Source organism: Dasypus novemcinctus, chromosome 9, assembly GCF_030445035.2.
Source record: "Dasypus novemcinctus isolate mDasNov1 chromosome 9, mDasNov1.1.hap2, whole genome shotgun sequence".
NCBI classification, from domain to species: domain Eukaryota; kingdom Metazoa; phylum Chordata; class Mammalia; order Cingulata; family Dasypodidae; genus Dasypus; species Dasypus novemcinctus.
Genome location: NC_080681.1, coordinates 79925094 through 79939371, shown reverse-complemented (window position 1 = coordinate 79939371; position 14278 = coordinate 79925094). Strand labels below are relative to the sequence as shown.

Genomic DNA, 14278 nt, shown 5'->3' with positions numbered 1-14278 from the left:
AGTGCTGATGCACGCAAGGAGTGCCGTGACACACAGGGGTGTCCCCTGCGTAGGGGAGCCCCACATGCAAGGAGTGCACTCTGTAAGAAGAGCCACCCAGTGCCAAAGAAAGTGCAGCCTGCCCAAGAATGGCGCCACACACACAGAGAGCTGACAAAACAAGATGACGCAACAAAAAGAAACACAGATTCCCAGTGCCGCTGATAAGGATAGAGGCAGTCACAGAAGAACACAGAGCGAATGGACACAGAGAACAGAGAACAGACAACTGGCGGGGGGAGGGGCGGAGGGGGAGGATAGAAATAAGTAAAATTAAATCTTTAAAAAAAAAAAAAGGAAAAGAAAAAGAAAAAGGGAGGACTCAAATAACTAAAATCAGAAATGAAAGGAGGGACATTACTACCAATTCCATAAAAATAGAAAGGATTATAAGTATATACTATGAACAACTGTATGCCAACAAATTATATAACCTAGATAAAATGGACAAATTCCTAGAAAGACACAAACTACCTACACAAAATCAAGAGGAACGAGATCTCAGAAAAGCAATAACAAGTAAATAGATCAAAACAGGAATCAAAAACCGTCCAACAAAGAAAAGCCCAGGACCAGTTGGCTTCACTGGTGAATTTTACCAAACATTCTAAGAATTAACACCAATACTGCTCAAACTCTTCCAAAAAATTGAAGAGGAGAGAAAATTTCCAAACTCATTCTATGAGGCTAACATGACCCAAGCTAGCTAAAGACAGCATAAGAAAAGAAAAATTGTAGACCGATATCCCTTATGAATACAGACACAAATATTTTCAACAAAGATAGTAGAAAACTGAGTCCAAAAATACATTAAAAGAATTATACACCATGACAGTGTGAATTTTCCCAAGTATGCAACGGTGGTTCAAAATTTAAAAATCAGTTCATGTAATATACTAAATTAATAGTGTAGGTAGAAGGAATAAAATCACATGATTGTCTCAATTCACATAAAAAAGGCATTTGACAAAATCCAGCACCCCTCCTTAAATTAAAAAAAAAAATTTTTTTTTTAATTAGTAAACTAGGAGAAGAGGGAACTTTCCCAAAAGGATAGAGGGCATTTATGAAAAGACAACAGCAAACGTTATTCTCAATGGTACATGACTAAAATCTTTCCCCTAATCAGGAACAAGAAAAGGTGCCTGCTATCACCCATGTTATTCACCATTGTACTGGAAGTTCTAGCCAGAGCAATCAGGCATGGAAAAGAAATAAAAAGCATTCAGATTAAAAGGAAGAAGTAAAACTATCTCTATTTGCAGATGACACGATTATATATGTAGAAAATCTTAAAGAATACACAAGTTAGTAAAACTGAAAAACAAATTCAGCAAAGTTGCAGGGTGTAAGATCAACATGCAAAAGTTCATGGTGTTTCTATATACCAGTAATAAAATATCTGTAAAGGAAATTAAGAAAACAATTCCATTTACAATACTATCTAAACAAATAAAATACCTAGGAATAAATTTAACCAAGGGGGTTCTTTTAGTTTGCCAGACTGCTCTGACAAATACTATACAATGAGTTGACTTAAGAAATAGGAATTTGTTGGCTCATGGTTTCAGAGGTTAGAAGGTTTGCTTCCTTCTAGGAACGTTAGCATTCTGGCTGGCCAGTAAGTCTACAGTCAATTGGCTTTTCTGTCACACAGCAGTGCCTATGGCAATGATCTTTCCTCTCTCTTATAGATTTTGACTGACTTCCAGCTTCCAGCTCCTTCTCTGGCTTTCTTTGACATCTGAACTTCTTCAACTTATAAAGGACTCCAGTAATGTGGATTAAGACTCAACCTCCTTCAGTGTGACCACACCTTAACTCAAAATAACATCATCAGAGATCCTATTTACAATGGGTTCACACCCACAAGAATGCAGCTTAAAATTAAGAATTTATCTAAATTGGGGTACATAGTTCAATCTACCACAGAGGTGAAAAACTTACATACTGAACATTACAAAACATTGCTGAAAGAAATTAAAGAAAGACCTAAATAAAGACACCCCTTTTCCATGGACTGGAATATTTAAACTTGTTAAGATATCAATATCACCTAAATCAATATACAAATTCAATGAAATTCCTGCCAAAATCACAGCAGCATTTTTTGCATAAATGGAAAATCCATTCCTTAAATTCATGTGGCATTGCAAAGGACCCCAAATAGCCAAAAATTATCTTTAAATTTTTTAAATTAATTCATCATTTATTTATTTCTCCCTCCCCCATCATTGTTTGTACTCGCTGTCTGCCCCCTATGTCTATTTTTTGTGTGCCCTCTGTGTCTGCTCCTCTTCTTTTTAGGAGGCATCTGGAAGCAAACCTGGGTCCTCTCCTGTGGGAGGGAGGGATTCAATTGTTTGAGCCCCCTCCGCTCCCTGCTTGTTGTGTCTCTCATTGTGTCTCCTTGTTGTGTCTCCTTATTGGGTCTCCTTGTTGCCTCTCCTTGTTGTCCTCCTTGATGTGTTCTCTTGATGCATCACCTTGTTGCATCAGCTCACCATGCCAGCCCGTTGTATCAGCTCACTGTCTTTCTCGTCTTCTTTAGGAGGCACCAGGAACCGAACCCAGGACCTCCCTTGTGGTAGGCGGGCATCCAGTTGCTTGAGCCGCATCCACTTCTCCAAAATTACCTTGAAAAAGTAAAACAAAATTTTAGGACTCACACTTCCTGATTTCAAAACTTACTACAAAGTGACAGTAATTAAAGCAGTGTAGTACTGGCATAAGGATAGACACATAAACCAACGTAATAGAATTTAGAGTGCAGAAATAAATCCACATATCTTTAGCCAGTTGATTTTTGACAAGAGTATTAAGTCCATTAAATGGGGAAGAAATAGTTCCTTCAACAAAAAGTGCTAAGAAAACTGGAAATTCACATACAAATGCATGAATTGGACCCTTATTTCTCACCATATATAAAAATTAATTCAAAATTGATAAATGGCCTAAACATAAAAGGGAGTGCTATAAAACTCTTATAAGACAACAAAGGAAACTATCTTTCAGATCATGTATTAGGGAGTGGATTCTACAGTTTTATACAAAAAGCATGAGCAACAAATGATGTAGATAAAATAGACTTTGTTAAAATAAAAACCTTTGTACATCAAAGGACCTTATCAAGAAAGTCAAAAGACAACCTAGAGAATAGAAGAAAATATTTGGAAATCACGTATCAATATCCATAATATGAAAAGAACTTCTACAATTCAACACTAAAAAGATAAACGCCTTTATTACTGCCCCCTCCCTGCCCCCGCCCCGGTTCTCTCAAACATTCTTTTAATCCTTTACTCTTCTCCAAAGGAAACACAGCTGATCTTCCCTAGAAGCAGCTTCAATCTCTTTTATCCTCATACCTCTTTTCCCTGGCCTTTTCTGTTCTCTCCAAACAGCAAAGACACACTCCCCAATTAGGCAGGAATTTCTCCCTGATTCTTTCACACCAAAAACTTTTACACCCTGCTACCAAGGAAAGTTCTTAGTAGAACCCTGTTATCCCTGCAGACCCAACCATGACTTTCTTTTGGTATTTATCCTTTTTGTACACCACAAGTAAGTATAATTTATATTATGTTCATGCTTTCCTATCTATCCCAAAATCAGTATACATGAGAGCATAAGTTTAACCATACTTATAGTTACAACAAGATAGGATATTTGGGCATGGTAGAGCCTGGTGACACACTGCATCCAGTGCTGCTGCTGCCCCAGGCCAACCACCACTACCCTCTGCCCTGCAGCTGACACTCCCACCACCTGTTTCATCGCCACCTCTGTACCACCTATATGATTAAGCCACAATCATCAATGAGTAAACATATTCCTTTCTGTGGTGTTCTTGGTCACACATTTATGGAATTTCTGAAGGGCAGTGGCGATTCCTGTCAGGCACAGCATGATCTCTACGCAGACAAGTGTAACTGTAGAGACTTATCACTACTCCAACAGGAAAATCCCCTAAGAGTGGTTTACCAGGAGACAGAATGTTGAGCTGAAATCCATAAAGGAAGCAGATTTAGCTCAATGAATAGAGCATCTGCCTACAACTTGGGAGGTCCAGGGTTCAAACCCAGGGCCTCCTGACCTGCGTGATGAGCTGGCCCATGCACAGTGCTGATGTGCGTAAGGAGTGCTCTGCCACGCAGGGGTGTCCCCCATGTAGGTAAGCTCCAAGCACAAAGAGTGCAGCCCACAAGGAGAGCCATGCAGTGCAGAAAAGTGCAGCCTGCCCAGGAGTGGCATTACACACACGGAGAGCCGATGCAGCAAGATGACACAACAAAAAGAGACACAGATTCCCCATGCCGCTGACAAGAATACAAGAGGACACAGAAGAACACACAGCTAATGGACACAGAAAGCAGACAACTGGGCAGGTGGAGGGATGGGGGTGGGAAGGGGAGAGAAATAAATAAAAAAGAAATCTTAAAAAAAGAAATCCACAGAGCATTTTACAGGAGTACTGACCTGGATGGGGTAAAACTAAGTGCACTTCTTTATATTGCCTAGGTATTACTGGATTGAAGAATTGATGCTTCTTGTTAGGAGATTCATTTCCTTTCCCATTACTCCCAATTTCAAGTGGAGTACATTGAAGTAGACTTCAATTTCTTCACAGCATTTGTGTATTCAATTTTAAAAATTCTTTCATAATCCTACTGAGTATTTTTTAACTAAATTAGCATGGCTCACATAAACCTCCCAGCTCTGGTGGAAGTCATACAAGAATATGAGATTTCTTATTACACACAACCCAACCAATGCAACTTTAAGCAAATCTATAGAGGAATTTAAGATGTGTGGAGTTACCAGAATTAGTTAGAGTATGTGAAGCAACTTAGGACATAGCTATTGTGGAGAAAGAAGGCGTCCATGTTCTTCGTTGGCCTTTTGATGACAGTGTACCACCACCCAACCAGATTGCTGATGATTGGTTAAGTCTGTAAAAATTAAGTTGCTTGAAGAATCTGGTTGCTGCTGCATTGCTGTTTATTGTGTTGCAGGTCTTGGGAGAGCTCTAGCATTTTTTGCCCTGATTGAAGGTGGAATGAACTATGAAGTTGCAGTACAGTTCATAAGACAAAAGTGGCATGGGACTCTTAACAGCAAGCAAATTTCATATTTGGAGAACTATCATCCAAAAATGTGGCTGTACTTCAAAGACTTTAATGGTCCCAGAAACAACTGTTGAATTCAATAAAACTAGAGTGCTTGACACTGTTGCCTTGGAAGTAGAAATTGAGGAAGAACCTAATTTGTCATACATATTAGCCAACATGTTGGTGAATAAGTCTAAAGAAGCTCCATAGGAGTATTGAAAAGCAGTTTTACCATGCTACAAGTTTGAAAGAATGCAACATCTGTGTTTGGGTTACAGTCATCCTAATTGGACACTTACCAAAAGATTCTTGCTGGTCAGCATTTAAATTGGGCTTATCATTTGTAACAAATTAACTTTCCTGAAATCATACAGCATTGAGTTATAAGTCTCAAGAAATAAGTTTAAAGAAATTTATTCCCATGCCAGAATCTTATCAATATATAGGAAATTTAGAGAGATCCAGTGCCAAAATACTCAGCACAATACCTGCATATTTTTGTATCATACAGAACCTAAAATCCCAGGAACTATGAACACTCTAGACATTATGTGGTTTATTCTTTCAGTCATTTCAAACATTGAAAGTGGGGCCTATATGGTTATTTACCCGTTCACATCTCCCACATTCGTACCAGTACCATCAGGTTTGTGCAAACATTGAATTTTTTTGGGTTTTTACTGACTCCTATGGTGATTACTTAATATCTATCTATAAATCTCATTTTGCGATGTTAGAGAAAACCTCCATTTTGAAAATCTGCGTTGTACAGAAGCACATGTCTTTAATGTCTCCAGAAAAAAAAGCCTTAAGTTAATTTAATGTTTGTACTTTGGAGTGCAATTTAACTGGGAGGGCCTGACAAATGAATGGGAGGGGGCTATTAAATACCTTTAGTAAAATGTTGCTTTTGTCTTGTACAAAACATGTAGAACATGCTCTTTAAGTTAGTAAATAGTTTTTTAAAAAAGATTTATTTATTTCTCCCCCACCCCCATTGTTTTGCTCTCACTGTCTGCTTTCTGTGTCCATTCGAAGTGTGTTCTTCTATGTCTGCTTGTCTTCTCTTTAGGGAGCACCGGGAACCAATCCTGGGATCTTCCAGAGCGGGAGAGAGGCACTCAATTTCGTGTGCCACCTCAGCTCCCCGGTCTGCTGCATCTCTTATTGCCTCTCCTCTGTGCCTCTTTTTGTTGTGTCATCTTGCTGGGCCAGCTCTCCACATAGGCCAGCACTCCTATGCAGGCCAACACTCCAGCCTGCCTTCACCAGGAGGGCCCAGGAATTGAACACCAGACATCCTATATGGTTGATGGGAGCCCAGTCCCTTGAGCCACATCCACTTCCCAGTAAATACTTTTTTTTTTACATTACTTTTTTAATTTTTTAAATTTTATTGAAGTATATCATTCTACATGAACACGCATAAACAATAAGTGTATAGTGAAGATTGCGAACTTACAAAATAAACATATATAATGTCACACAGACTTTTTAAAAGGTAGAGATGCTTTGTTATGGTATCTACAATAATTCTTAATCATGAAATTGCTTGAAATTCTTGTAATTTTTCCCATATCTGTTTGAAGTTGTTTACCAGCTATTCTTTTTGTTTGATGTAGCTTTTTTCCTTCTCTTCCCAATGTCTTGCAAAAAAAGAAGTAGGTTTTTGCTAATGAATTCAGCAGATATTATCTAATATTTTATATGTTCTTTGAGCTGTGTAACTTAATATATGGATAACTTGATCATTTGTTTTATTATGTAATTGATAAAATGGTGATGTGTATTAATGTTAGTCCAACTATATAATTATACTATCTGGGAATGTGGGTTATGGTTCTGTGGAGAAATGATTTGTCAGTGTTCACCAGCTTGTAAAAATCTAGTGTGAGAGCTTAAACATCTAAATAAATAGTGAAATACGTTTATCATCATTGAGTTTGTTTTGCTTAAGTTTAACTTATTTTGTAAAAACCAAATAACTGAATTGTACTTCACTTAATGCCATTTGAAGTAAAGTATGCCCACATTTTATAAAAGAACAATTAAATGAAGCCAATATTTTAGTAAGGTCCTTTAGGACAAAATTTGTTAGGGTAGTAAGGACTATATTTAATACTAAATGTGTTCTCCATTATAAACTTTCCTTTTTATTTAAAGGTCCAGATGATTTTTAACTAATTTAGTATTCTATACTGTGGAAGCAATGTTTGCTTAATAAAGGAAGTCCTTGATCTGAAGCTCAGTTAAACAAATTATTAGCAGTTTTGGGCAACTTCACTTTTGAGCCTCAGTTTTCTTATTTGTAAATTGATAATTAAATACCTTTATAGATTTTGAAAATTAATTTGAACGCAGTATTTGGCACCTGAGGGCTGAATACTAATAAGGAGGGTTTCTAATATATAACATGAGATAACATGGAAATACTCCTTTGCATATTTTATGTTAATCTAAAAGGGACAAATGTCCTCATCTGAGAGCTACAAATGTAAAAGACTCAATTTGAGTAAAATGTGAAAAATCCACCTTGTGTTTATTCTTTAAAGTATTTTGCTTTCATCTCTTAGTGCCAGTTAACATTTAATATGCTCCATTCCTAAAACATAAAGAGCCAGAGCAAAAGGGGGAAGAACAGGGACATCTGGAGGTCCTTGGTTCTTTGTATCTTGGATCTTTTGTGATTGGGGCTACTTAATTAACATGAGCTACTTTTAATTTTTTTAAAAATAGAGTACCCTAGGGAGAAGAAAATTTTGTGTAATCGATTACTAAATGGTAGACTATTACTACACAGCCCCTAAAACTGCATTTACATCTATTGAGAGAGAGGAGATGACACCCTGCTTAATGAAAAATGTCTTTTGTGTTTGAAAAGTCAAATTGGTTTGCAGTGTTGGATTGTATGTACAATGCTAAAAAAATCAAGTTACTTTATAAACTTTATCTGTATAGTATATAACATGATAAGATTTGATTTTTATCCAAATATTTCATATCTTATAAATATGACTATAGGAACACCTGAAATACATCCTAGAAGATTATTTACTGAAAATATAAGTTGTGATCTTGAATACAAGAAGTTAGCAGATAATGTTCTGAAAAAAAAAAGTTAGGATATTTGAAATCTGGGCTGTCCTGGAAAATCTGGGACATTATATTGCTATAAATGCCTTCTATTCAGAAACCAGTTCTCAAGTAGTTTTACAAGCAAGAACTTTGAGAATTCTGAATAATCCTTAGAGTTGTCAGGAAGTTTGTATTTCAAATATTACACAGACTGAAAAGAGGTTTTTCCCTCCAATTTCACTCATTGTGAAATTCAGATTGCTGTCTATAAATCATACCTAGAGGGATTCTTTAGCTGGAGATTTTATGAAGCTTGCAAAAGAAAACAATGAGAAAGACTGAACCCATACTCTGAAATGAGAATATGTAGTTTACTACCCATTGATTTATGCATAAACTTGTATGATGATATTCAAAAGTTTTTTTAGTAAGTTCTGGTTTAATCTTTCAGTTTCTCCTCCCTGGAAAATAAAAGAAAGCTAAGAGGCAAAGTGAATAACTCTGGTCCAATCTGGATTTTTCTTCTTGCGCTACCCAAATTCTGCTGATTCTCTTCTTTGTGCTCCATACCCACCTGTCCAGAGATATCTCCAGGACACTTAATCTAAATCTCCGTGGTTGCATTTGCTTTAGGTTCACTTTATTTATTTTAAAAGATTTATTTTTTATTTATTTCTCTCCCCTCCCCTCCCAGTTGTCTGCTTTCTGTTTCCATTTGTTTTGTGTTCTGCTGTGACTGCTTCTATCCTTATCATGGTCATCGGGAATCTGTATCTCTTTTTGTTGCATCATCTTGCTGTGTCAGCTCTCCTTACGGGGTGCACTCCTTGCTCTTGGGGCTCCCCTACACAGGGGACACCCCTGTGTCGCAGGGCACTCCTTGCGTGCATCAGCACTGCACATGGGCCAGCTCCACACGGGTCAAGGAGGCCGGGGTTTGAACCGCGGACCTCCCATGCAGTAGGCGGACGCCCGATCCATTGGGCTAAGTCCGCTTCCCTAGGTTCACTTTAAGTACAATCATAATTATTAATATTTCTGAGGAAACTTGCTTCCTCCAATAAGCCTGCAAAACAAAGCCTTACTCCTCATTGCCCTCTGGAATAACATTTATTTGTGTAAATTAATATGGTTCTGCCTCTAGCTATTCTGAACTCTTTCATCCCCAGAGAAACATGGGTGGCATGAGACATCCTATGTAGTCCAATTAATATGCATCCCACCTTTGCTGGTTGCAGCACCTGGAAGAGGAAGAAGGAGAAAGGAGTTATTTTAAGCATTTTAATGTCAGTCTTGTGCAAACTGCACACACTCTAGAGTTCATGCAATTTTTTCCCAGAATAACTTTCAATTCTTCCCTTACGTGCCTGTCCAACCAGTTTGTATATCTAGTATCCATGACTACAGCAGATCAAAAACAACAACAAAGAATGGGTAGGTGTGGGGGTTGGGGAAGGGATAGAATAAAGTAGTAGCTAAGAGCACAGTTCCGGAGCCAAACTCCATGGTTGAATCCTGGCTCCACAGCTTCTTAGGTGTCTGATTTTGAGTGACCTACTTAACTTTTTGTCTCAGCTTCCTGTTGTAAAATGGGAATAATAATAGCACCTGGGGAAGTGGACTTGGCCCAGTGGATAGGGCGTCTGTCTACCACATGGGAGGTCTGCGGTTCAAACCCTGGCCTCCTTGACCCCTGTGGAGCTGGCCCACGTGCAGTGCTGATGTGCGTAAGGAGTGCCCTGACACGCAGGGGTGCCCCCCTCATAGGGGAGCCCCACCCGCAAGAAGTGCACCCCATAAGGAGAGCCACCCAGCACGAAAGAAAGCACAGCCTGCCCAGGAATGGCGCCGCACACACGGAGAGCTGACGCAGCAAGATGATGCAACAAAAAAAGAAACACAGATTCCTGTGCCACTGACACTAGAAGCAGACAAAAAGAAGAACACGCAGCAAATGGACACAGAGAACAGACAACTGGGGCGGGGGGAAGGGGAGAGAAATAAATAAAAATAAATCTTTAAAAAAATAAAAAATAATAGCACCTCTTTCACAGTTGTCATAAGGATTAAATGAGTTACTGTATGTAAAATGCCTGGAACAGTAAGTACTATATGCGTGCTGTTATTACATGGAATGGGCACATTGGTTATAGTAGTGGTAAAATATAGAAAAGAAGACAAGCAAAAAGCCATGAAAATAGAGCTGCCTAGGATCCATCTGTGTAAAGCAGCCATTTCCAAACTTTCTCAGTCCAAGGGGCTCTTAGTGTCTCAGCAATCATGGCACCTCTCGGTCCAAAGAAATTCCTAACAATTCAATTGACTGAGTAAAGTCCAAATGACTTAATCAATATTTATACCCAACAATTTGGTAGCCATTTGAAATAATATATACAATATTTTATTCTGAACAATAACCATTACTCACTAAAGGAATGTACTACTTTTTGGGCAATTCAGTTCTCAAATTATGGAATCAAACTGTACACCATTACCTTCATTTCTTGCCCTACATTGATTTTCACTTGGTATTTGTTTTTTACCACAGCAAACTTTGAAAAGCCAGCTTTGCAAAGCTATGACATCATCCAGAGGCATGTAGCAGGATCTAATGTTGAAACCTTGAATCCACACTGGTGTCAGACAGATTTGAGTATACATATGTTTTTCTTAAAATTTAAAAATATTCTGTCATGCCTCTGTGAGTTAGCTGAAGCACTCCAGGGCTCCTTTGTACACGGTTTGGGAACCATGGGTATAAGAGAGCAATCTTATAACAATCCTTCAGGATCTTAACATAGAACATCACAGACTAATAGATAATGGTCATGATAATATAATTGAGATATCCAAAAATGTTCAAGTTAAGTGTCAGTTTCTTCTGTTTAAGAAGGCTGAGTTGGGAAGCGGATGTGGCTCAAGTGATAAGGCCTCCACCTACCACGTGGGAGGACCCAGGTTTGATCCCTGGGGCCTCCTGGTGAAAAAGAAGAAGAGAAAGTGTGACTGTGTGGCGAGCCAGTGCCCATGTGGCAAGCCAAATGCCTGTGTGGTGAGCCAAGTGCCCATGTGAGTGCCCACATGGTGAGCCAGTGCCCATATGGTGAGCCAGTGCACATTGCAAGTGAGTCACACAGCAAGAAGATGACACAAGAAAAGAGAAACAAAGGGGAGAGTCAAGTGAAGCACAGCAGAGACCAGGAACTGAGGTGGTTCAATTGACAGGGAACCTCTCTCCACATCAGAGGTACCCAGGTTGAATCCCGGTGAATCCTAGAGGAGAAAGATGAGAAGAGAAGACAAAAATGATACAAAATATCACACAATGAATGGACATAGACAGCAAAAAAAAAAAAAAAAAAAAAAGCCAAAACAGCAGAGTGGGGGAGAGATGAGTTTAGGTAGAGGGAGAAAAAAAGTTTTTTTTTTTTTTTTTTAAAAAAGAAGGCTGAGAAGTAAGGAGGGCCAGTTTTTAAAAATTCATCAATATAGGGAAGTGGCCTTGGCCCAATGGATAGGGCATCCACCTACCACATGGGAGGTCAGCGGTTCAAACCCTGGGCCTCCTTGGCCTGTGTGGAGCTGGCCCATGCGTGGTGCTGATGCGTGCAAGGAGTGTTGTGCCACGCAGTGGTGTCCCCCGTGTAGGGGAGCCCCATGTGCAAGGAGTGCACTCTGTAAGGAGAGCCGCCCAACGCGAAATAAAGTGCAGCCTGCCCAGGAATGGCGCCACCCACATGGAGAGCTGACACAGCAAGATGACGCAACAAAAAGAAACACAGATTCCTGGTGCCGCTGATAAGGATAGAATCAGTCACAGAAGAACACACAGCAAATGGACACAGAGAGCAGACAACTGGGGGAGGGGGGGAGAAATAAATAAATAAAAATTAATTAATTAATTAAAAATCTGTCAATATTATTGCCATTCAACAATTTAAAATAAAAATATTGTACATTTAGCTATACTAAAACTTTATAACGTCATTCTCCATCTGGCCCCATTCTAGTCTCAAATAGAAAGCAAAGAAATAAACCTTGGAGTCACACAGATTTGGATTCAGATCTTGTTATACCACTTTCTGTGACCTTCAGCACATCTCTCCCACTTTCTGAATACATTTTCTCATCTCTAAAATTTGTATAATAATTCTCACCTCCTGTGTGAAGAGTAAAAAAGATAACTTATAAAAAGTGCCTAGAGTAGTAGGCCTTGGGACATGATATGTGCTCAAGAGCCACTTGCCACTGCCCAAACATGCCTTAGGATCCCATTCTTCTAAGCCTTTGCGATGTGCTGCTTCCTTGTTCTGTAATGTCCCCCTATTTACCCCTCTTTGCTGGCAAACTCTGTTCATCCCACCCAACTTAAATGTATCCTCCCCTCCAAAGCCTCCCTTGGCTTCTTGGGAGAGAATTAGTCCCTTCCTCGTCTTCAATCTGCAGCTTTCACATCATCATCTCACTTGATCACATTGTGTTGTAATTACCTATTTGTAAATCTCTCTCACCAGATTTTATGGCTAAATCGTTTTTCTGTGAGTCTAAAAATAACATTAATCTAAGCTTAGTCCTACAATTGATTGATATAATGAAAAATTGGAAGCAACATGAAATAACTTAAAAGAATATGATGAAAGAATTTTGTTCCTTAAGTGCCCCTAATACAAAGTCCCATGAAAACCTCTTCTTATTTCTATCATCATATTTATCATGCTACATTGCCACTGTCTACGTTTCTCTACCCCACTGCATTGTGGGTTCTTTATGATTAAAGAGTTTTAATACCTGATTTAATTCATATGTCTTTATACTCAGTATTGAGCCCGGCCCAGAGAGGGGATCTGTGAATATTCCAACTTGACCATGAATCCCTGAATGAGCTAAACTCTGGCAGTCCCTCAGCTTTGTCTCATGTCCCGTACTCTACGGCCCACCCAATATTGAACACCTTTCAGTTCCTTGAACAAATCTGACTCCTTAACGCCTCTGGACCTTCACATGTGCCAATGCCACTCCCACTGTCTCCTCCCACTCATACCCCCAATTCTTCATCTACCTAACACCTATTCACCCTTCAGATTTCAGCTTAAGCATTATTTCTGAAGGAAGCCTTCCCCAACCCTCAAGACAAATGCAGACCTTCCTATAATTATATGGTTCTATAACACCCTATATTTTCCTCTGTGCTGTATATCACACTGGTAGATACTTGATCACTGTCTCTTCAAGAGATCATAAAAGTTTCGTAACTCAGCACTTGGAACCAAGCATGCAATAGGTGCTTGATAAAAATTATTTTAGTAAATTATTTAATGAATGAATGAAGTGCTGTTTGTTTTTAAGTATGAGTTTAGTGGTCCAGCTTTCAGGAGGCTCTGTGTGGTATTAATGTACATTGGAACTAATTAAGTCAAACCACTAAATCACCATTTAGTATTAGAAGCACTTCCCATGCTCCACTAAGAATCAGTGTTGCGGTCCTGAAACAAACTTCTGGGTCCTCTGTGCTCACCATCTTCCTCCCTCTGCTCTTGAACTATTTTTGGAGATCAGTGCTCACTATCAAAATCTGCCCCTGAGCTTACTTTCCCAACACTGGTTTTCAACTCATCTCTTTCTTCAGCTCCTCCTTCCTGGTTCTTCACAAGCTCATCCCAGCCATCCAGCCATCAAGCCCAAGGATTCACTCTTCCCAGACAGCCTTTCCCAGAGCATCAGACTAGTACTGCTCCTGGCACCAGACCATCTTACTCAGCACCCTTCCCCCTCCTATCAACCTACCATTCCAGGAAGCTCTGGGGAAAGGGACTAGGTGGTATGGAGAAGCCAAAAAGAAAACGGTTTCTACCCTCAAGGAGCAACTAATCTATTGAAGAGAAAATGGGTAAACATGAAAGCAAACTAATCATAACATACTGCATAGGCTTATGTACAATTCAGTGCCATTAATTATATTCACAGTTTGTGCAGTCATCACAATCATCTATTACCAAAACATTTTCATCACTCAAAACTGAAACTCTGTACCCATTAAGCAATAACTTCCCATT

The 14278-nt window shown here is 39.1% G+C and overlaps 1 pseudogene; it reads left to right on the top strand.

Annotated features, from left to right (window-relative positions):
• Positions 1-4734: 4734 nt before the first annotated feature.
• On the top strand, positions 4735-5251 carry LOC111760006 (protein tyrosine phosphatase type IVA 1 pseudogene; annotated as a pseudogene).
• The last annotated feature ends 9027 nt before the right edge of the window (positions 5252-14278 follow it).